Here is a 19,480-nt window from a genome sequence, read left to right on the forward strand (position 1 = left end):
GCTCTCTCAATATATCTCTCTTTGCCTCTGTGTGTGTGTGTGTCTCTCCTTCCCTGTCTCTCTCTCTGTTTCTCTGCCTCTTTCTTTTGGGCTCGTTCTGTCTCTCGGACTATCTCTTTCTCCGTCCCTCCTTCCCTTTTCATGTATTTCTCCCTCTGTATTTGTCCCTCTCGCGCTGCCTCTGTTGCCATCTCTATTCCTCTGCCTTTCTTTCTCTCTCTCTCTGTCCCTCTTTCTCTCTCTCTCTCTGTTTTGCTCACATGCTCAGTCTGACTGCTGTTTGTCTTGTCCCAGGGAGCATCGTCTGAACTTTAATCAATTTGGCTCTGGGACACCATGTTTTGTTCTCGTTGTCAGTTGCGTCCTTGGGTGATGAACCTGACTGGCAGTGTGCTTGTGCTGAACTGGGAAGTGATTTGACTTGTAAAGTAGCCGGGGCTCGGAAAGGTGTTGGTAACATAACAAAACCTGGCTAGAAGTGGGACAGGGCCTGAGAGGGTCAGGTTTGAGGGGGAGGGGGGGGGGGGGGGGGGCGGGGGGGGTGAATCAAGAATGAATAATATTTGGAGAAAGTCGGGTTTTTTGCCAAAGGTGTAGGGGTTTCAATTTCTATCCCAGAAAAGGGATGAATCAGAAAACGGGATAAAGAATAAAGAAAAAGTACAGCACAGCAACAGGCCCTTCGGCCCTCCAAGCCCATGCCGACCATGCTTCTATCACTACAATCTTCTACACTTCCTGGGTCCGTATCACTCTCTTCCCATCCTATTCATGTATTTGTCAAGATGCCCCTTAAATGTCCCTATCGTCCCTGCTTCCACCACCTCCTCCGGTAGCGAGTTCCAGCCACCCACTACCCTCTGCGTAAAAAACTTGCCTCGTACATCTACTCTAAACCTTGCCCATCTCACCTTAAACCTATGCCCCATTAATTGACCCCTCTACCCCTGGGAAAAGCATCTGACTATCCACTCTGTCTATGCCCCTCATAATTTTGTAGACCTCTATCAGGTCGCCCCTCAACCTCCTTCATTCCAGTGAGAACAAACCGAGTTTATTCAACCGCTCCCATCGCAAATGAGCCTGTGCAGGAAAGGTCGCAATAGGCAGAACTGGCCAGGGAAACTGTAATGTGCGTGGAGGAAACGGACATTGAAGGAAGGTTTCAGGCGGCAGGTCAGGAATCAGAGAATCAGAGCATTCACAGGGCAGAAGGAGGTCATTTGGCCCATTGGGTGTGCACCGGCCCTTGGAAAAGGGCACCCGACTTAAACCCGCGCCTCTACCCGATCGCCGTAACCCAGTAACCCCACCTAACCTGAGGCCAGAATTGAAGCCGGGCCCCTGGAGCTGTGAGGCAGCAGTGCTAACCGTTGTGTCACCGTGCCACCCATCGTTCCTCTCGAGTAGAGAGTGGTAGAGGGGCGAGGGTGGTGGAGGGGCGAGGGTGGTGGAGGGGCGAGGGTGGTGGAGGGACGAGGGTGGTGGAGGGGCGAGGGTGGTGGAGGGGCGAGGGTGGTGGAGAGGAGAGGGTGGTGGAGGGGCGAGGGTGGTGGAGGGGTGAGGGTGGTGGAGGGGCGAGGGTGGAGACGGGGCGAGGGTGGTGGAGGGGCGAGGGTGGTGGAGGGGCGAGGGTGCTGGAGGGGCGAGGGTGGTGGAGGGGCGAGGGTGGTGGAGGGGCGAGGGTGGTGGAGGGGTGAGGGTGGTGGAGGGGCGAGGGTGGTGGAGGGGTGAGGGTGGTGGAGGGGCGAGGGTGGAGACGGGGCGAGGGTGGTGGAGGGGCGAGGGTGGTGGAGGGGCGAGGGTGCTGGAGGGGCGAGGGTGATGGAGGGGCGAGGGTGGTGGAGGGGCGAGGGTGGTGGAGGGGCGAGGGTGGTGGAGGGGCGAGAGTGGTGGAGGGGCGAGGGTGGGAAGGAGCGAGAGTGGTAGAGGGGCGAGGGTGGTGGTGGGGCGAGGGTGGTGGAGGGGCGAGGGTAGTGAAGGGGCGAGTGTGGGAAGGGGCGAGGGTGGTGGAGAGGCGAGGGTGGTGGAGGGGCGAGGGTGGTGGAGGGGCAAGGGTGGTGGAGGGGCGAGTGTGGGAAGGGGCGAGGGTGGTGGAGGGGCGAGGGTAGTGGAGGGGCCTGGGTGGTGGAGGGGCGAAGGTGGTGGAGGGGTGAGGGTGGTGGAGGGCGAAGGTGGTGGAGAGGCCTGGGTGGTGGAGAGGCGAGGGTGGTGATGGGGCGAGGGTTGTGGAGGGGCGAGGGTGGTGGAGGGGCGAGTGTGGTGGCGGGGCGAGGGTGGTGGACGGGCGAGGGTGGTGGAGAGGCTAGGGTGGTGGAGGGGTGAGGTTGGTGGAGGGGCGAGGGTGGTGGAGGGGCGAGGGTGGTGGAGGGGCGTGGGTGGTGGAGGGGCGACGGTGGTGGATGGGCGAGGGTAGTGGAGGTGCGAGGGTCGTGGAGGGGCGAGGGTGGTGGAGGGGCGAGAGTGGGGAGGGGCGAGGGTGGTGGAGGGGTGAGGGTGATGGCGGGGTGAGGGTGGAGGAGGGGCAAGGGTGGTGGAGGGGCGAGTGTGGTGGAGGGGCGAGGGTAGTGGAGGGGCCTGGGTGGTGGAGGGGCGAGGGTGGTGGAGGAGCGAGGGTGGTGGAGGGGCGAGGGTGGTGGAGAGGCGAGGGTGGTGGTGCGGCGAGGGTGGTGGAGGGGCGAGGGTGGTGAAGGGGCGAGGGTGGTGGAGGGGCGAGGGTGGTGGTGGGGCGAGTGTGGTGGAGGTGCGTGGGTGGTGGAGAGGCGAGAGTGGTGGAGGGGCGAGGGTAGGAAGGAGCGAGAGTGGTAGAGGGGCGAGGGTTGTGAAGAGGCGAGGGTGGTGGAGGGGCGAGGGTGGTGGAGAGGCGAGGGTGCTGGAGGGGCGAGGGTCGTGGAGGGGCGAGGGTGGTGGAGGGGCGAAAGTGGTGGAGGAGCGAGGGTGGTGGAGGGGCGAGGGTCGTGGAGAGGCGAGGGTGGTGGAGGGGCGAGAGTGGGAAGGGGCGAGGGTGGTGGAGGGGCGAGGGTGATGGCGGGGCGAGGGTGGTGGAGGGGCAAGGGTGGTGGAGGGGCGAGTGTGGGAAGGGGCGAGGGTGGTGGAGGGGCGAGGGTAGTGGAGGGGCCTGGGTGGTGGAGGGGCGAGGGTGGTGGAGGAGCGAGAGTGTTGGAGGGGCGAGGGTGGCGGAGGGGCGAGGGTTGTGGAGGGGCGAGTGTGGTGGAGGGGCGAGGGTGGAGTTGGGGCGATGGAGGTGGAGGGGCGAGGGTGGTGGAGGGGCGAGAGTCGTGGAGGGGCGAGGGTGGGATGGAGCGAGAGTGGTAGAGGGGCGAGGGTGGTGGAGAGGCGAGGGTGGTGGTGGGGCGAGGGTGGTGGAGGGGCGAGGGTGGTGGAGGGGCGAGGGTGGTGGAGAGGCGAGGGTGGTGGAGGGGCGAGGGTGGTGGAGGGGCGAGGGTGGTGGTGGGGCGAGGGTGGTGGAGGGGCGTGGGTGGTGGAGGGGCGAGAGTGGTGGACGGGCGATGGTGGGAAGGAGCGAGAGTGGTAGAGGGGCGAGGGTGGTGGAGGAGCGATGGTGGTGGAGGGGCGAGGGTGGGAAGGAGCGAGAGTGGTAGAGGGGCGAGGGTGGTGGAGGAGCGAGGGTGGTGGAGGGGCGAGGGTGGTGGAGGGGTGAGGATGATGGTGGGGCGAGGGTGGAGGAGGGGCGAGGGTGGTGGAGAGGCTAGGGTGGTGGAGGGGTGAGTGTGGTGGAGGGGCGAGGGTGGTGGATGGGCGTGGGTGGTGGAGGGGTGAGGGTGGTGGAGAGGCTAGGGTGGTGGAGGAGCGAGAGTGGGAAGGAGTGAGAGAGGTAGAGGGGCGAGGATGGTGGAGGGACGAGGGTGGTGGTGGGGCGAGGGTGGTGGTAGGGCGAGCGTGGTGGAGGGGCGAGGGTGGTGGAGGGGCTAGGGTGGTGGAGGGACGAGGGTGGTGGTGGGGCGAGGGTGGTGGTGGGGCAAGGGTGGTGGAGGGGCGAGGGTGGTGGAGGGGCGAGGGTGGTGGAGGGGCGAGGGAGGTGGAGGAGCGAGGGTGGTGGTGGGGCGAGGGTGGTGGAGGGGCAAGGCTGATGGAGGGGCGAGAGTGATGGAGGGGCAAGGGTGGTGGAGGGGCAAGGGTGGTGGAGGGGCGAGGGTGGTGAAGGGGCGAGTGTGGGAAGGGGCGAGGATGGTGGAGTGGCGAGGGTGGTGGAGGTGCGAGGGTGGTGGAGGGGCGAGGGTGGTGGAGGGGCGAGTGTGGGAAGGGGCGAGGGTGATGGAGGGGCGAGGGTGGTGGCGGGGCGAGGGTGGTGGAGGGGCGAGAGTGGGAAGGGGCGAGGGTGGTGGAGGGGCAAGGGTGGTGGAGGGGCGAGTGTGGGAAGGGGCGAGGGTGGTGGAGGGGCGAGGGTAGTGGAGAGGCCTGGGTGGCGGAGGGGCGAAGGTGGTGGAGGGGTGAGGGTGGTGGAGGGGCGAAGGTGGTGGAGAGGCCTGGGTGGTGGAGAGGCGAGGGTGGTGGAGGGGTGAGGGTGGTGGAGGGGCGAAGGTGGTGGAGAGGCCTGGGTGGTGGAGAGGCGAGGGTGGTGGAGGTGCGAGGGTGGTGGAGGGGCGAGGGTGGTGGCGGGGCGAGGGTGGTGGAGGGGCGAGGGTGGTGGAGGAGCGAGGGTGGTGGAGGGGTGAGGTTGGTGGAGGGGCGAGGGTGGTGGAGGGGCGAGGGTGGTGGAGGGGCGAGGGTGGTGGAGGGGCGAGGGTGGTGGAGGAGCGAGGGTGGTAGAGAGGCGAGGGTGGTGGAGGGGCGAGGGAGCTGGAGGGGCGAGGGTGGTGGAGGTGCGAGGGTGGTGGAGGGGCGAGGGTGGTGGAGGGGCGAGGGTGGTGGAGGAGCGAGGGTAGTGGAGGGGCGAGTGTGGGAAGGGGCGAGGGTGTTGGAGAGGCGAGAGTGGTGGAGGGGCGAGGGTGGTGGAGGGGCGAGGGTGGTGGAGGTGCGAGGGTGGTGGAGAGGCGAGGGTGGTGGAGGTGCGAGGGTGGTGGAGGGGCGAGGGTGGTGGCGGGGCGAGGGTGGTGGAGGGGCGAGGGTGGTGGAGGAGCGAGGGTGGTGGAGGGGTGAGGTTGGTGGAGGGGCGAGGGTGGTGGAGGGGCGAGGGTGGTGGAGGGGCGAGGGTGGTGGAGGGGCGAGGGTGGTGGAGGAGCGAGGGTGGTAGAGAGGCGAGGGTGGTGGAGGGGCGAGGGAGCTGGAGGGGCGAGGGTGGTGGAGGTGCGAGGGTGGTGGAGGGGCGAGGGTGGTGGAGGGGCGAGGGTGGTGGAGGAGCGAGGGTAGTGGAGGGGCGAGTGTGGGAAGGGGCGAGGGTGTTGGAGAGGCGAGAGTGGTGGAGGGGCGAGGGTGGTGGAGGGGCGAGGGTGGTGGAGGTGCGAGGGTGGTGTAGAGGCGAGGGTGGTGGAGGGGCGAGGGTGATGGAGGGGCGAGGGTAGTGGAGGAGCGAGGGTGGTGGAGAGGCGAGGGTGGTGGAGGGGCGAGGGTGGTGGAGGGGCGAGGGTGGTGGAGGGGCGAGGGTGGTGGAGGGGCGAGGGTGGTGGATGGGCGAGGGTGGTGGAGGGGCGAGGGTGGTGAAGGGGCGAGGGTGGTGGAGGAGCGAGGGTGGTAGAGAGGCGAGGGTGGTGGAGGGGCGAGGGTGGTGGAGGAGCGAGGGTGGTGGAGAGGCGAGGGTGGTGGAGGGGCGAGGGTGCTGGAGGGGCGAGGGTGGTGGAGGGGCGAGGGTGGTGGAGGGGTGAGGGTGGTGGAGGGGCGACGGTAGTGGAGGGGCGAGAGTGGGAAGGGGCGAGGGTGTTGGAGAGGCGAGAGTGGTGGAGGGGCGAGTGTGGTGGCGGGGCGAGGGTGGAGGAGGGGTGAGGTTGGTGGAGGGGCGAGGGTGGTGGAGGGGCGAGGGTGATGGAGGGGCGAGGGTGGTGGAGGGGCGAGGGTGGTGGAGGGGTAAGGGTGGTGGAGGGGCGAGGGTAGTGGAGGGGCGAGAGTGGGAAGGGGCGAGGGTGTTGGAGAGGCGAGAGTGGTGGAGGGGCGAGGGTGGGAAGGAGCGAGAGTGGTAGAGGGGCGAGGGTGGTGGAGAGGCGAGGGTGGTGGAGGGGCGAGGGTGGTGGAGAGGCGAGGGTTGTGGTGGGGCGAGGGTGGTGGAGGGGCGAGGCCGGTGGAGAGGCGAGGGTGGTGGAGGGGCGAGGGTGGTGGAGGGGCGAGAGTGCGAAGGGGCGAGGGTGGTGGAGGGGTGAGGGTGATGGCGGGGCGAGGGTGGAGGAGGGGCGAGGGTGGTGGAGGGGCGAGGGTGGTGGAGGGGCGAGTGTGGTGGCGGGGCGAGGGTGGTGGAGGGGCGAGGGTGGTGGAGAGGCTAGGGTGGTGGAGGGGTGAGGTTGGTGGAGGGGCGAGGGTGGTGGAGGGGCGAGGGTGGTGGAGGGGCGAGTGTGGTGGCGGGGCGAGGGTGGAGGAGGGGTGAGGTTGGTGGAGGGGCGAGGGTGGTGGAGGGGCGAGGGTGGTGGAGGGGCGAGGGTGGAGGAGGGGCGAGAGTGGGAAGGGGCGAGGGTGGTGGAGGGGTGAGGGTGGTGGAGGGGCGAGGGTGGTGGAGGGGCGAGAGTGGGAAGGGGCGAGGGTGGTGGAGGGGTGAGGGTGATGGCGGGGCGAGAGTGGTGGAGGGGCGAGGGTGGGAAGGAGCGAGAGTGGTAGAGGGGCGAGGGTGGTGGAGAGGCGAGGGTTGTGGTGGGGCGAGGGTGTTGGAGGGGCGAGGATGGTGGAGGGGCGATGGTGGTGGTGGAGCGAGGGTGGTGGTGGGGCGAGGGTGGTGGAGGGGCGAGGGTGGTGGAGGGGCGAGAGTGGTGGAGGGGTGAGGGTGGTGGAGGGGCGAGAGTGGTGGAGGGGCGAGGGTGGTGGAGGGGCGAGGGTGGTGGAGGGGCGAGAGTGGTGGAGGGGCGAGGGTGGGAAGGAGCGAGAGTGGTGGAGGGGCGAGGGTGGTGGAGGGGCGAGGGTGGTGGAGGGGCGTGGGTGGTGGAGGGGCGAGAGTGGGAAGGGCCGAGGGTGGTGGAGGTGCGTGGGTGGTGGAGAGGCGAGAGTGGTGGAGGGGCGAGGGTGGGAAGGAGCGAGAGTGGTAGAGGGGCGAGGGTTGTGGAGAGGCGAGGGTGGTGGAGAGGCGAGGGTGGTGGAAGGGCGAAGGTGGTGGAGAGGCGAGGGTGCTGGAGGGGCGAGGGTCGTGGAGGGGCGAGGGTGGTGGAGGGGCGAAAGTGGTGGAGGAGCAAGGGTGGTGGAGGGGCAAGGGTGGTGGAGGGGCGAGTGTGGGAAGGGGCGAGAGTGGGAAGGGGCGAGGGTGGTGGAGGGGCCTGGGTGGTGGAGGGGCGAGGGTGGTGGAGGAGCGAGAGTGTTGGAGGGGCGAGGGTGGTGGAGGGGCGAGGGTGGTGGAGGGGCGAGGGTGGTGGAGGGGCGAGGGTGGAGTTGGGGCGATGGTGGTGGAGGGGCGAGGGTGGTGGAGGGGCGAGAGTCGTGGAGGGGCGAGGGTGGGAAGGAGCGAGAGTGGTAGAGGGGCGAGCGTGGTGGAGAGGCGAGGGTGGTGGTGGGGCGAGGGTGGTGGAGGGGCGAGGGTGGTGGAGAGGCGAGGGTGGTGGAGGGGCGAGGGTGGTGGAGGGGCGAGGGTGGTGGTGGGGCGAGGGTGGTGGAGGGGCGAGGGTGGTGGAGGGGCGAGAGTGGGAAGGGGCGAGGGTGGTGGAGGGGTGAGGGTGATGGCGGGGCGAGAGTGGTGGAGGGGCGAGGGTGGGAAGGAGCGAGAGTGGTAGAGGGGCGAGGGTGGTGGAGGGACGAGGGTGGTGGTGGGGCGAGGGTGGTGGTAGGGCGAGCGTGGTGGAGGGGCGAGGGTGGTGGAGGGGCTAGGGTGGTGGAGGGACGAGGGTGGTGGTGGGGCGAGGGTGGTGGTGGGGCAAGGGTGGTGGAGGGGCGAGGGTGGTGGAGGGGCGAGGGTGGTGGAGGGGCGAGGGAGGTGGAGGAGCGAGGGTGGTGGTGGGGCGAGGGTGGTGGAGGGGCAAGGCTGATGGAGGGGCGAGAGTGATGGAGGGGCAAGGGTGGTGGAGGGGCAAGGGTGGTGGAGGGGCGAGGGTGGTGAAGGGGCGAGTGTGGGAAGGGGCGAGGATGGTGGAGTGGCGAGGGTGGTGGAGGTGCGAGGGTGGTGGAGGGGCGAGGGTGGTGGAGGGGCGAGTGTGGGAAGGGGCGAGGGTGATGGAGGGGCGAGGGTGGTGGCGGGGCGAGGGTGGTGGAGGGGCGAGAGTGGGAAGGGGCGAGGGTGGTGGAGGGGCAAGGGTGGTGGAGGGGCGAGTGTGGGAAGGGGCGAGGGTGGTGGAGGGGCGAGGGTAGTGGAGAGGCCTGGGTGGCGGAGGGGCGAAGGTGGTGGAGGGGTGAGGGTGGTGGAGGGGCGAAGGTGGTGGAGAGGCCTGGGTGGTGGAGAGGCGAGGGTGGTGGAGGGGTGAGGGTGGTGGAGGGGCGAAGGTGGTGGAGAGGCCTGGGTGGTGGAGAGGCGAGGGTGGTGGAGGTGCGAGGGTGGTGGAGGGGCGAGGGTGGTGGCGGGGCGAGGGTGGTGGAGGGGCGAGGGTGGTGGAGGAGCGAGGGTGGTGGAGGGGTGAGGTTGGTGGAGGGGCGAGGGTGGTGGAGGGGCGAGGGTGGTGGAGGGGCGAGGGTGGTGGAGGGGCGAGGGTGGTGGAGGAGCGAGGGTGGTAGAGAGGCGAGGGTGGTGGAGGGGCGAGGGAGCTGGAGGGGCGAGGGTGGTGGAGGTGCGAGGGTGGTGGAGGGGCGAGGGTGGTGGAGGGGCGAGGGTGGTGGAGGAGCGAGGGTAGTGGAGGGGCGAGTGTGGGAAGGGGCGAGGGTGTTGGAGAGGCGAGAGTGGTGGAGGGGCGAGGGTGGTGGAGGGGCGAGGGTGGTGGAGGTGCGAGGGTGGTGGAGAGGCGAGGGTGGTGGAGGTGCGAGGGTGGTGGAGGGGCGAGGGTGGTGGCGGGGCGAGGGTGGTGGAGGGGCGAGGGTGGTGGAGGAGCGAGGGTGGTGGAGGGGTGAGGTTGGTGGAGGGGCGAGGGTGGTGGAGGGGCGAGGGTGGTGGAGGGGCGAGGGTGGTGGAGGGGCGAGGGTGGTGGAGGAGCGAGGGTGGTAGAGAGGCGAGGGTGGTGGAGGGGCGAGGGAGCTGGAGGGGCGAGGGTGGTGGAGGTGCGAGGGTGGTGGAGGGGCGAGGGTGGTGGAGGGGCGAGGGTGGTGGAGGAGCGAGGGTAGTGGAGGGGCGAGTGTGGGAAGGGGCGAGGGTGTTGGAGAGGCGAGAGTGGTGGAGGGGCGAGGGTGGTGGAGGGGCGAGGGTGGTGGAGGTGCGAGGGTGGTGTAGAGGCGAGGGTGGTGGAGGGGCGAGGGTGATGGAGGGGCGAGGGTAGTGGAGGAGCGAGGGTGGTGGAGAGGCGAGGGTGGTGGAGGGGCGAGGGTGGTGGAGGGGCGAGGGTGGTGGAGGGGCGAGGGTGGTGGAGGGGCGAGGGTGGTGGATGGGCGAGGGTGGTGGAGGGGCGAGGGTGGTGAAGGGGCGAGGGTGGTGGAGGAGCGAGGGTGGTAGAGAGGCGAGGGTGGTGGAGGGGCGAGGGTGGTGGAGGAGCGAGGGTGGTGGAGAGGCGAGGGTGGTGGAGGGGCGAGGGTGCTGGAGGGGCGAGGGTGGTGGAGGGGCGAGGGTGGTGGAGGGGTGAGGGTGGTGGAGGGGCGACGGTAGTGGAGGGGCGAGAGTGGGAAGGGGCGAGGGTGTTGGAGAGGCGAGAGTGGTGGAGGGGCGAGTGTGGTGGCGGGGCGAGGGTGGAGGAGGGGTGAGGTTGGTGGAGGGGCGAGGGTGGTGGAGGGGCGAGGGTGATGGAGGGGCGAGGGTGGTGGAGGGGCGAGGGTGGTGGAGGGGTAAGGGTGGTGGAGGGGCGAGGGTAGTGGAGGGGCGAGAGTGGGAAGGGGCGAGGGTGTTGGAGAGGCGAGAGTGGTGGAGGGGCGAGGGTGGGAAGGAGCGAGAGTGGTAGAGGGGCGAGGGTGGTGGAGAGGCGAGGGTGGTGGAGGGGCGAGGGTGGTGGAGAGGCGAGGGTTGTGGTGGGGCGAGGGTGGTGGAGGGGCGAGGCCGGTGGAGAGGCGAGGGTGGTGGAGGGGCGAGGGTGGTGGAGGGGCGAGAGTGCGAAGGGGCGAGGGTGGTGGAGGGGTGAGGGTGATGGCGGGGCGAGGGTGGAGGAGGGGCGAGGGTGGTGGAGGGGCGAGGGTGGTGGAGGGGCGAGTGTGGTGGCGGGGCGAGGGTGGTGGAGGGGCGAGGGTGGTGGAGAGGCTAGGGTGGTGGAGGGGTGAGGTTGGTGGAGGGGCGAGGGTGGTGGAGGGGCGAGGGTGGTGGAGGGGCGAGTGTGGTGGCGGGGCGAGGGTGGAGGAGGGGTGAGGTTGGTGGAGGGGCGAGGGTGGTGGAGGGGCGAGGGTGGTGGAGGGGCGAGGGTGGAGGAGGGGCGAGAGTGGGAAGGGGCGAGGGTGGTGGAGGGGTGAGGGTGGTGGAGGGGCGAGGGTGGTGGAGGGGCGAGAGTGGGAAGGGGCGAGGGTGGTGGAGGGGTGAGGGTGATGGCGGGGCGAGAGTGGTGGAGGGGCGAGGGTGGGAAGGAGCGAGAGTGGTAGAGGGGCGAGGGTGGTGGAGAGGCGAGGGTTGTGGTGGGGCGAGGGTGTTGGAGGGGCGAGGATGGTGGAGGGGCGATGGTGGTGGTGGAGCGAGGGTGGTGGTGGGGCGAGGGTGGTGGAGGGGCGAGGGTGGTGGAGGGGCGAGAGTGGTGGAGGGGTGAGGGTGGTGGAGGGGCGAGAGTGGTGGAGGGGCGAGGGTGGTGGAGGGGCGAGGGTGGTGGAGGGGCGAGAGTGGTGGAGGGGCGAGGGTGGGAAGGAGCGAGAGTGGTGGAGGGGCGAGGGTGGTGGAGGGGCGAGGGTGGTGGAGGGGCGTGGGTGGTGGAGGGGCGAGAGTGGGAAGGGCCGAGGGTGGTGGAGGTGCGTGGGTGGTGGAGAGGCGAGAGTGGTGGAGGGGCGAGGGTGGGAAGGAGCGAGAGTGGTAGAGGGGCGAGGGTTGTGGAGAGGCGAGGGTGGTGGAGAGGCGAGGGTGGTGGAAGGGCGAAGGTGGTGGAGAGGCGAGGGTGCTGGAGGGGCGAGGGTCGTGGAGGGGCGAGGGTGGTGGAGGGGCGAAAGTGGTGGAGGAGCAAGGGTGGTGGAGGGGCGAGGGTCGTGGAGGGGCGAGGGTGGTGGAGGGGCGAGAGTGGGAAGGGGCGAGGGTGGTGGAGGGGCGAGGGTGATGGCGGTGCGAGGGTGGTGGAGGGGCAAGGGTGGTGGAGGGGCGAGTGTGGGAAGGGGCGAGGGTGGTGGAGGGGCGAGGGAAGTGGAGGGGCCTGGGTGGTGGAGGGGCGAGGGTGGTGGAGGAGCGAGAGTGTTGGAGGGGCGAGGGTGGTGGAGGGGCGAGGGTGGTGGAGGGGCGAGGGTGGTGGAGGGGCGAGGGTGGAGTTGGGGCGATGGTGGTGGAGGGGCGAGGGTGGTGGAGGGGCGAGAGTCGTGGAGGGGCGAGGGTGGGAAGGAGCGAGAGTGGTAGAGGGGCGAGCGTGGTGGAGAGGCGAGGGTGGTGGTGGGGCGAGGGTGGTGGAGGGGCGAGGGTGGTGGAGAGGCGAGGGTGGTGGAGGGGCGAGGGTGGTGGAGGGGCGAGGGTGGTGGTGGGGCGAGGGTGGTGGAGGGGCGAGGGTGGTGGAGGGGCGAGAGTGGGAAGGGGCGAGGGTGGTGGAGGGGTGAGGGTGATGGCGGGGCGAGAGTGGTGGAGGGGCGAGGGTGGGAAGGAGCGAGAGTGGTAGAGGGGCGAGGGTGGTGGAGAGGCGAGGGTTGTGGTGGGGCGAGGGTGTTGGAGGGGCGAGGATGGTGGAGGGGCGATGGTGGTGGTGGAGCGAGGGTGGTGGTGGGGCGAGGGTGGTGGAGGGGCGAGGGTGGTGGAGGGGCGAGAGTGGTGGAGGGGTGAGGGTGGTGGAGGGGCGAGAGTGGTGGAGGGGCGAGGGTGGTGGAGGGGCGAGGGTGGTGGAGGGGCGAGAGTGGTGGAGGGGCGAGGGTGGGAAGGAGCGAGAGTGGTGGAGGGGCGAGGGTGGTGGAGGGGCGAGGGTGGTGGAGGGGCGTGGGTGGTGGAGGGGCGAGAGTGGGAAGGGCCGAGGGTGGTGGAGGTGCGTGGGTGGTGGAGAGGCGAGAGTGGTGGAGGGGCGAGGGTGGGAAGGAGCGAGAGTGGTAGAGGGGCGAGGGTTGTGGAGAGGCGAGGGTGGTGGAGAGGCGAGGGTGGTGGAAGGGCGAAGGTGGTGGAGAGGCGAGGGTGCTGGAGGGGCGAGGGTCGTGGAGGGGCGAGGGTGGTGGAGGGGCGAAAGTGGTGGAGGAGCAAGGGTGGTGGAGGGGCGAGGGTCGTGGAGGGGCGAGGGTGGTGGAGGGGCGAGAGTGGGAAGGGGCGAGGGTGGTGGAGGGGCGAGGGTGATGGCGGTGCGAGGGTGGTGGAGGGGCAAGGGTGGTGGAGGGGCGAGTGTGGGAAGGGGCGAGGGTGGTGGAGGGGCGAGGGTAGTGGAGGGGCCTGGGTGGTGGAGGGGCGAGGGTGGTGGAGGAGCGAGAGTGTTGGAGGGGCGAGGGTGGTGGAGGGGCGAGGGTGGTGGAGGGGCGAGGGTGGTGGAGGGGCGAGGGTGGAGTTGGGGCGATGGTGGTGGAGGGGCGAGGGTGGTGGAGGGGCGAGAGTCGTGGAGGGGCGAGGGTGGGAAGGAGCGAGAGTGGTAGAGGGGCGAGCGTGGTGGAGAGGCGAGGGTGGTGGTGGGGCGAGGGTGGTGGAGGGGCGAGGGTGGTGGAGAGGCGAGGGTGGTGGAGGGGCGAGGGTGGTGGAGGGGCGAGGGTGGTGGTGGGGCGAGGGTGGTGGAGGGGCGTGGGTGGTGGATGGGCGAGAGTGGTGGAGGGGCGAGGGTGGGAAGGAGCGAGAGTGGTAGAGGGGCGAGGGTGGTGGAGGAGCGAGGGTGGTGGAGGGGCGAGGGTGGGAAGGAGAGTGGTAGAGGGGCGAGGGTGGTGGAGGAGCGAGGGTGGTGGAGGGGCGAGTGTGGTGGAGGGGTGAGGGTGATGGCGGGGCGACGGTGGAGGAGGGGCGAGGGTGGTGGAGAGGCTAGGGTGGTGGAGGGGTGAGTGTGGTGGAGGGGCGAGGGTGGTGGATGGGCGTGGGTGGTGGAGGGGTGAGGGTGGTGGAGAGGCTAGGGTGGTGGAGGAGCGAGAGTGGGAAGGAGTGAGAGTGGTAGAGGGGCGAGGATTGTGGAGGGACGAGGGTGGTGGTGGGGTGAGGGTGGTGGTGGGGCGAGCGTGGTGGAGGGGCGAGGGTGGTGGAGGGGCTAGGGTGGTGGAGGAGCGAGAGTGGGAAGGAGTGAGAGTGGTACAGGGGCGAGGATGGTGGAGGGACGAGGGTGGTGGTGGGGCGAGGGTGGTGGTGGGGCGAGGGTGGTGGAGGGGCGAGGGTGGTGGAGGGGCGAGGGTGGTGGAGGGGCGAGGGAGGTGGAGGGGCGAGGGTGGTGGTGGGGCGAGGGTGGTGGAGGGACGAGGGTGGTGGTGGGGCGAGGGTGGTGGTGGGGCGAGGGTGGTGGAGGGGCGAGGGTGGTGGAGGGGCGAGGGTGGTGGAGGGGCGAGGGAGGTGGAGGGGCGAGGGTGGTGGTGGGGCGAGGGTGGTGGAGGGGCGAGGGTGGTGGAGGGGCGAGAGTGGTGGAGGGGCAAGGGTGGTGGAGGGGCAAGGGTGGTGGAGGGGCGAGGGTGGTGAAGGGGCGAGGGTGGTGGAGTGGCGAGGGTGGTGGAGGTGCGAGGGTGGTGCAGGGGCGAGGGTGGTGGAGGGGCGAGTGTGGGAAGGGGCGAGGGTGGTGGTGGGGCGAGGGTGGTGGCGGGGCGAGCGTGGTGGAGGGGCGAGGGTGGTGGAGGGGCGAGAGTGGGAAGGGGCGAGGGTGGTGGAGGGGCAACGGTGGTGGAGGGGCGAGTGTGGGAAGGGGCGAGGGTGGTGGAGGGGCGAGGGTAGTGGAGAGGCCTGGGTGGCGGAGGGGCGAAGGTGGTGGAGGGGTGAGGGTGGTGGAGGGGCGAAGGTGGTGGAGAGGCCTGGGTGGTGGAGAGGCGAGGGTGGTGGAGGTGCGAGGGTGGTGGAGGGCCGAGGGTGGTGGCGGGGCGAGGGTGGTGGAGGGGCGAGGGTGGTGGAGGAGCGAGGGTGGTGGAGGGGTGAGGTTGGTGGAGGGGCGAGGGTGGTGGAGGGGCGAGGGTGGTGGAGGGGCGAGGGTGGTGGAGGGGCAAGGGTGGTGGAGGAGCGAGGGTGGTAGAGAGGCGAGGGTGGTGGAGGGGCGAGGGAGCTGGAGGGGCGAGGGTGGTGGAGGTGCGAGGGTGGTGGAGGGGCGAGGGTGGTGGAGGGGCGAGGGTGGTGGAGGAGCGAGGGTAGTGGAGGGGCGAGTGTGGGAAGGGGCGAGGGTGTTGGAGAGGCGAGAGTGGTGGAGGGGCGAGGGTGGTGGAGGGGCGAGGGTGGTGGAGAGGCGAGGGTTGTGGTGGGGCGAGGGTTGTGGAGGTGCGAGGGTGGTGGAGAGGCGAGGGTGGTGGAGGGGCGAGGGTGGTGGCGGGGCGAGGGTAGTGGAGGAGCGAGGGTGGTGGAAAGGCGAGGGTGGTGGAGGGGCGAGGGTGGTGGAGGGGCGAGGGTGGTGGAGGGGCGAGGGTGGTGGAGGGGCGAGGGTGGTGAAGGGGCGAGGGTGGTGGAGGAGCGAGGGTGGTGGAGAGGCGAGGGTGGTGGAGGGGCGAGGGTGCTGGAGGGGCGAGGGTGGTGGAGGGGCGAGGATGGTGGAGGGGCGAGGGTGGAGGAGGGGCGAGGGTGGGCAGGAGCGAGAGTGGTAGAGGGGCGAGGGTGGTGGAGGAGCGAGGGTGGTGGAGGGGCGAGGGTGGGAAGGAGCGAGAGTGGTAGAGGGGCGAGGGTGGTGGAGGAGCGAGGGTGGTGGAGGGGCGAGGGTGGTGGAGGGGTGAGGGTGATGGCGGGGCGAGGGTGGAGGAGGGGCGAGGGTGGTGGAGAGGCTAGGGTGGTGGAGGGGTGAGTGTGGTGGAGGGGCGAGGGTGGTGGATGGGCGTGGGTGGTGGAGGGGTGTGGGTGGTGGAGAGGCTAGGGTGGTGGAGGAGCGAGAGTGGGAAGGAGTGAGAGTGGTAGAGGGGCGAGGATTGTGGAGGGACGAGGGTGGTGTTGGTGCGAGGGTGGTGGTGGGCCGAGCGTGGTGGAGGGGCTAGGGTGGTGGAGGGGCGAGGGTGGTGGAGGGGCGAGGGTGGTGGAGGGGCTAGGGTGGTGGAGGAGCGAGAGTGGGAAGGAGTGAGAGTGGTAGAGGGGCGAGGATGGTGGAGGGACGAGGGTGGTGGTGGGGCGAGGGTGGTGGTGGGGCGAGGGTGGTGGAGGGGCGAGGGTGGTGGAGGGGCGAGGGTGGTGGAGGGGCGAGGGAGGTGGAGGGGCGAGGGTGGTGGTGGGGCGAGGGTGGTGGAGAGGCGAGGGTGGTGGAGGGGCAAGGGTGGTGGAGGGGCGAGGGTGGTGAAGGGGCGAGTGTGGGAAGGGGCGAGGGTGGTGGAGTGGCGAGGGTGGTGGAGGTGCGAGGGTGGTGGAGGGGCGAGGGTGGTGGAGGGGCGAGTGTGGGAAGGGGCGAGGGTGATGGAGGGGCGAGGGTGGTGGCGGGGCGAGCGTGGTGGAGGGGTGAGGGTGGTGGAGGGGCGAGAGTGGGAAGGGGCGAGGGTGGTGGAGGGGCAAGGGTGGTGGAGGGGCGAGTGTGGGAAGGGGCGAGGGTGGTGGAGGGCCGAGGGTAGTGGAGAGGCCTGGGTGGCGGAGGGGCGAAGGTGGTGGAGGGGTGAGGGTGGTGGAGGGGCGAAGGTGGTGGAGAGGCCTGGGTGGTGGAGAGGCGAGGGTGGTGGAGGTGCGAGGGTGGTGGAGGGGCGAGGGTGGTGGCGGGGCGAGGGTGGTGGAGGTTCGAGGGTGGTGGAGGAGCGAGGGTGGTGGAGGGGTGAGGTTGGTGGAGGGGCGAGGGTGGTGGAGGGGCGAGGGTGGTGGAGGGGCGAGGGTGGTGGAGGGGCGAGGGTGGTGGAGGAGAGAGGGTGGTAGAGAGGCGAGGGTGGTGGAGGGGCGAGGGAGCTGGAGGGGCGAGGGTGGTGGAGGTGCGAGGGTGGTGGAGGGGCGAGGGTGGTGGAGGGGCGAGGGTGGTGGAGGAGCGAGGGTAGTGGAGGGGCGAGTGTGGGAAGGGGCGAGGGTGTTGGAGAGGCGAGAGTGGTGGAGGGGCGAGGGTGGTGGAGGGGCGAGGGTGGTGGAGAGGCGAGGGTTGTGGTGGGGCGAGGGTTGTGGAGGTGCGAGGGTGGTGGAGAGGCGAGGGTGGTGGAGGGGCGAGGGTGGTGGAGGGGCGAGGATAGTGGAGGAGCGAGGGTGGTGGAGAGGCGAGGGTGGTGGAGGGGCGAGGGTGGTGGAGGGGCGAGGGTGGTGGAGGAGCGAGGGTGGTGGAGGGGCGAGGGTGGGCAGGAGCGAGAGTGGTAGAGGGGCGAGGGTGGTGGAGGAGCGAGGGTGGTGGAGGGGCGAGGGTGGTGGAGGGGTGAGGGTGATGGCGGGGCGAGGGTGGAGGAGGGGCGAGCGTGGTGGAGGGGCGAGGGTGGTGGAGGGGCGAGAGTGGGAAGGGGCGAGGGTGGTGGAGGGGCAACGGTGGTGGAGGGGCGAGTGTGGGAAGGGGCGAGGGTGGTGGAGGGGCGAGGGTAGTGGTGAGGCCTGGGTGGCGGAGGGGCGAAGGTGGTGGAGGGGTGAGGGTGGTGGAGGGGCGAAGGTGGTGGAGAGGCCTGGGTGGTGGAGAGGCGAGGGTGGTGGAGGTGCGAGGGTGGTGGAGGGCCGAGGGTGGTGGCGGGGCGAGGGTGGTGGAGGGGCGAGGGTGGTGGAGGAGCGAGGGTGGTGGAGGGGTGAGGTTGGTGGAGGGGCGAGGGTGGTGGAGGGGCGAGGGTGGTGGAGGGGCGAGGGTGGTGGAGGGGCAAGGGTGGTGGAGGAGCGAGGGTGGTAGAGAGGCGAGGGTGGTGGAGGGGCGAGGGAGCTGGAGGGGCGAGGGTGGTGGAGGTGCGAGGGTGGTGGAGGGGCGAGGGTGGTGGAGGGGCGAGGGTGGTGGAGGAGCGAGGGTAGTGGAGGGGCGAGTGTGGGAAGGGGCGAGGGTGTTGGAGAGGCGAGAGTGGTGGAGGGGCGAGGGTGGTGGAGGGGCGAGGGTGGTGGAGAGGCGAGGGTGGTGGAGGAGCGAGGGTAGTGGAGGGGCGAGTGTGGGAAGGGGCGAGGGTGTTGGAGAGGCGAGAGTGGTGGAGGGGCGAGGGTGGTGGAGGGGCGAGGGTGGTGGAGAGGCGAGGGTTGTGGTGGGGCGAGGGTTGTGGAGGTGCGAGGGTGGTGGAGAGGCGAGGGTGGTGGAGGGGCGAGGGTGGTGGAGGGGCGAGGATGGTGGAGGGACGAGGGTGGTGGTGGGGCGAGGGTGGTGGTGGGGCGAGGGTGGTGGAGGGGCGAGGGTGGTGGAGGGGCGAGGGTGGTGGAGGGGCGAGGGAGGTGGAGGGGCGAGGGTGGTGGTGGGGCGAGGGTGGTGGAGAGGCGAGGGTGGTGGAGGGGCAAGGGTGGTGGAGGGGCGAGGGTGGTGAAGGGGCGAGTGTGGGAAGGGGCGAGGGTGGTGGAGTGGCGAGGGTGGTGGAGGTGCGAGGGTGGTGGAGGGGCGAGGGTGGTGGAGGGGCGAGTGTGGGAAGGGGCGAGGGTGATGGAGGGGCGAGGGTGGTGGCGGGGCGAGCGTGGTGGAGGGGTGAGGGTGGTGGAGGGGCGAGAGTGGGAAGGGGCGAGGGTGGTGGAGGGGCAAGGGTGGTGGAGGGGCGAGTGTGGGAAGGGGCGAGGGTGGTGGAGGGCCGAGGGTAGTGGAGAGGCCTGGGTGGCGGAGGGGCGAAGGTGGTGGAGGGGTGAGGGTGGTGGAGGGGCGAAGGTGGTGGAGAGGCCTGGGTGGTGGAGAGGCGAGGGTGGTGGAGGTGCGAGGGTGGTGGAGGGGCGAGGGTGGTGGCGGGGCGAGGGTGGTGGAGGGGCGAGGGTGGTGGAGGAGCGAGGGTGGTGGAGGGGTGAGGTTGGTGGAGGGGCGAGGGTGGTGGAGGGGCGAGGGTGGTGGAGGGGCGAGGGTGGTGGAGGGGCGAGGGTGGTGGAGGAGAGAGGGTGGTAGAGAGGCGAGGGTGGTGGAGGGGCGAGGGAGCTGGAGGGGCGAGGGTGGTGGAGGTGCGAGGGTGGTGGAGGGGCGAGGGTGGTGGAGGGGCGAGGGTGGTGGAGGAGCGAGGGTAGTGGAGGGGCGAGTGTGGGAAGGGGCGAGGGTGTTGGAGAGGCGAGAGTGGTGGAGGGGCGAGGGTGGTGGAGGGGCGAGGGTGGTGGAGAGGCGAGGGTTGTGGTGGGGCGAGGGTTGTGGAGGTGCGAGGGTGGTGGAGAGGCGAGGGTGGTGGAGGGGCGAGGGTGGTGGAGGGGCGAGGATAGTGGAGGAGCGAGGGTGTTGGAGAGGCGAGGGTGGTGGAGGGGCGAGGGTGGTGGAGGGGCGAGGGTGGTGGAGGAGCGAGGGTGGTGGAGGGGCGAGGGTGGGCAGGAGCGAGAGTGGTAGAGGGGCGAGGGTGGTGGAGGAGCGAGGGTGGTGGAGGGGCGAGGGTGGTGGAGGGGTGAGGGTGATGGCGGGGCGAGGGTGGAGGAGGGGCGAGCGTGGTGGAGGGGCGAGGGTGGTGGAGGGGCGAGAGTGGGAAGGGGCGAGGGTGGTGGAGGGGCAACGGTGGTGGAGGGGCGAGTGTGGGAAGGGGCGAGGGTGGTGGAGGGGCGAGGGTAGTGGAGAGGCCTGGGTGGCGGAGGGGCGAAGGTGGTGGAGGGGTGAGGGTGGTGGAGGGGCGAAGGTGGTGGAGAGGCCTGGGTGGTGGAGAGGCGAGGGTGGTGGAGGTGCGAGGGTGGTGGAGGGCCGAGGGTGGTGGCGGGGCGAGGGTGGTGGAGGGGCGAGGGTGGTGGAGGAGCGAGGGTGGTGGAGGGGTGAGGTTGGTGGAGGGGCGAGGGTGGTGGAGGGGCGAGGGTGGTGGAGGGGCGAGGGTGGTGGAGGGGCAAGGGTGGTGGAGGAGCGAGGGTGGTAGAGAGGCGAGGGTGGTGGAGGGGCGAGGGAGCTGGAGGGGCGAGGGTGGTGGAGGTGCGAGGGTGGTGGAGGGGCGAGGGTGGTGGAGGGGCGAGGGTGGTGGAGGAGCGAGGGTAGTGGAGGGGCGAGTGTGGGAAGGGGCGAGGGTGTTGGAGAGGCGAGAGTGGTGGAGGGGCGAGGGTGGTGGAGGGGCGAGGGTGGTGGAGAGGCGAGGGTTGTGGTGGGGCGAGGGTTGTGGAGGTGCGAGGGTGGTGGAGAGGCGAGGGTGGTGGAGGGGCGAGGGTGGTGGCGGGGCGAGGGTAGTG

The sequence above is a fragment of the Scyliorhinus torazame genome, chromosome 19 (assembly GCF_047496885.1).
Source record: "Scyliorhinus torazame isolate Kashiwa2021f chromosome 19, sScyTor2.1, whole genome shotgun sequence".
Classification (NCBI taxonomy): domain Eukaryota; kingdom Metazoa; phylum Chordata; class Chondrichthyes; order Carcharhiniformes; family Scyliorhinidae; genus Scyliorhinus; species Scyliorhinus torazame.